Source organism: Saccostrea cucullata, unplaced genomic scaffold (genome assembly GCF_032062105.1).
Source record: "Saccostrea cucullata isolate Sc308-1 unplaced genomic scaffold, CSIRO_AGI_Scuc_v1 ctg17770, whole genome shotgun sequence".
In the NCBI taxonomy this organism is placed as follows: Eukaryota; Metazoa; Mollusca; class Bivalvia; order Ostreida; family Ostreidae; genus Saccostrea; species Saccostrea cuccullata.
The window spans coordinates 8,111-11,260 of NW_026934050.1; the positions used below are offsets into that span (position 1 = coordinate 8,111).

Here is a 3,150-nt window from a genome sequence, read left to right on the forward strand (position 1 = left end):
TCACTTAAGTTAAAATTTAAAATGTTGAATATATCAGATCTAAACAAAAACAGTCATCCAATTAAAAGCATAGACATAGATTGTCAGCTCAGCAGCTAAAATTGACACCATCTTTAGTTGGCAGTATAATAATTGGGCCAGCGTTGGCCCAATATAAATACATGTATCCCATCTTTGAAACACCTTAAACAAAAGATCACTCGTGCTAACATCGGGCCAACATACATGTACTACAATGTACTATCAAATTGATAAGACATTATTTGAGGGTATATTAAAAACATTGGGCCTATATACTACTAACCATTTGATAAGACACTTTCTTTAAGGGTGTATATCAAACTTTGGGCCAACGTTAGGCAAACATACTACTATCAATTTGATAAGACGCATTCTTTATGGGTGTATAACAAACATCGGGCCATTGTTGGGCCAACATACTACATGTACTACCAACTTTAAAAGACACTTTCTTTAAGGGTGTATTACAAATATCGGGCCAACGTTGGGCCAACATACTACTACCAACTTTAAAAGACACTTTCTTTAAGGGTGTATTACAAACATCGGGCCAACGTTGGGCCAACATACTACTACCAACTTTCAAAAACACTTTCTTTAAGGGTGTATTATAAACATTGGGCCAACGTTGGGCCAACATACCACTACCAACTTTAAAAGACACTTTCTTTAATGGTGTACTACAAACATCGGGCCAACGTTGGGCCAACATACTACTACCAACTTTAAAAGCCACTCTCTTTAATGGTGTTTTACAAACATCGGGCCAACGCTGGGCCAACATACTACTACCAACTTTAAAAGACTCTCTCTTTAAGGGTGTATTACAAACATCGGGCCAATGTTGGGCCAACATACTACTACCATCGTTAAAAGACACTTTCTTTAAGAGTGTATTACAAACAATGGACCAACGTTGGGCCAACATCAACATCCCTCCTTCCTTGGGAAGTAAAGTGAATAGAAGTTGCTAACGTTGGACCAACGTTGGGCCAACATAGGAATTCTGTCATGGTCGTGAAGGTTGGCATGGTGACTTTGGTCCATCGTTGGCCCAACGTTGTTCCCCCAACGCCAACCATACAACCTTTTGCCAATGTTGGCCCAACATAGTCTTGCTATCTGGGCTGGGATTATGTAGACTCTAATTAACGTTCATAGTCTGTTGGAACTTATTTAAACGAACGTCTATAAATTTATTTTCTTTAAATTATTGTCTCGGTTTCAAGTCAAAATAAGTTGCGAATTCGTTTATAACTTACCAATAATGACCAATCAATTATATCAACACACAGACGACCCACAGGTGAAGTGTCATCTATGTAAACACCATATTAACACATCCATGCCAGGACCTAGGTTTTGGTTCGAGAGAGGTAGAGATCTTCGAGAGATGGAAGTTCGAGAGATCAGGAGTAAATTTGCTTAGTTATAATAGATGGAAAAAACGGGACCGGAGGTTCAAATTTATTTGGATGCATAATGAATTATAATGAATGGAAATGTTATAGCTCATTGTAGAAAAATCATGAAGACTGATTTGAAATGTAATTCAAGTATTATTTTTTTCAACTTAGTTGATAAAACAAGGTACAGTAAGGGCCAAATTCGGCCAACCATCATTTTAAAAAAAAACAAATTGAATATAAGTCTAGAGGATTTATTTTTTCAGATGACAGTTGTTACAAATTTGTGTATAACTTGGTATAGACCTCTTTCATAAAGCGTTCAACCCGGAATGGTTTTAACCTTTTGTTTTACATTGTCACATGATACCCGACAAAGTGTCTCTAGTTAACATGTCGTCTACACTGATTACATCCTTGAAAGTGGTAGAACTGCACGAGTTTCTGAGAGGAAAAGGGATTTCTATTTCAAAGGTGAGGCCAGACACTTTGGTAAAGCTATGTGAGGCAGTTGTTAAGCTGAACTTACCAGATGATCCCGATATGTGCGCCGATCATCCAATGTCAATATACGATATTCTCGGTTAGTTTTCTGTTAACCCCTTCAAGATCCAAGGACTTTCTTATGATCTCACAAAATAACCAACCTTTTCCCTGTATGATGTTTTTAATTACTTGTAATATAAAACTGCAAATTATGATCAAAGGAAATTAAAAGCGTACAAATCTTGTGAAGATTATAGACTTTTCTTCGATGGCTATTTCGAGCAGTTAGAAATTTAGGAACTTGAAGATGGGGATAATTACCTGATCAAATCCTGCGTGAAACCTACGCAGAAGGATAGGACTAACCTAAATAAAACAGCTTATGATATTTGTGAGGTTATGTGTAAAAGTGGAAGCGTAAATTGTGCTTACTGCACATGCATTGGAGGGTAGGTAAACTTAAAGTAAAATAAATATAAGTGAGACGGGTATACTTACTAGGATGTAAGCTGGTTTCAATGACCACACAAAACATCTGTGACATGTAATTAATTTTATTTGCAGAAGTAGGTTAAAAGAAGCCTGCATTATACACACATCTATCTGTATGTTTAAAAAAAAATCCAAGTACATGTATATATACCTCTGCAATTACTGACTTTATTACTTGGAATAAGGGGGGGGGGGGGGGGGGGTAATGTTTCCTTACAAATGACATCAATCTGTTTTTCTAGAGCTGATGGAGGATGTCGCCACATCGGAGCAACCCTGTATGAAACTGAGGCTTTCGATGTCAAGTAAGTCACAGATGGAGATAACTTGTGGGTAAAATGACCACGACGTCACAATTGCCCAGTGCCTATAAAGCAACGTAAAAACTTGAAAGCTAGGTACTTGTTATTTTATGACTCTTGTAGAATGTTATGATAAATTTGCACCATTTGATATATCTTTATTATTATTATTATTATTATTATTTCAAAAAGACATTTTTAGTCACATTCACACACGCATTCACACTTCCCCTCTGATTTTAAACAAGAATGAAATATAAAATATATAGAATTCAAGAAATATTTAAAGTTGATGTTTTAATAAATGTTTATAACTCAAAAATATTAATCCATGGTGACCATAGCTAATCAAAATTGTTCATTGTAAACTTTTGAATTGATATGCATTTTTCTACTTAGTACTTAAGAGTTAATACCAATTCTCTGTAACCACTTAAACTTTT

General features: G+C 35.8%; 1 pseudogene; it reads left to right on the forward strand.

Annotated features, from left to right (window-relative positions):
• The first annotated feature begins 1,820 nt into the window (after positions 1 to 1,820).
• On the forward strand, positions 1,821 to 2,738 carry LOC134239851 (uncharacterized; annotated as a pseudogene).
• Positions 2,739 to 3,150: the final 412 nt, after the last annotated feature.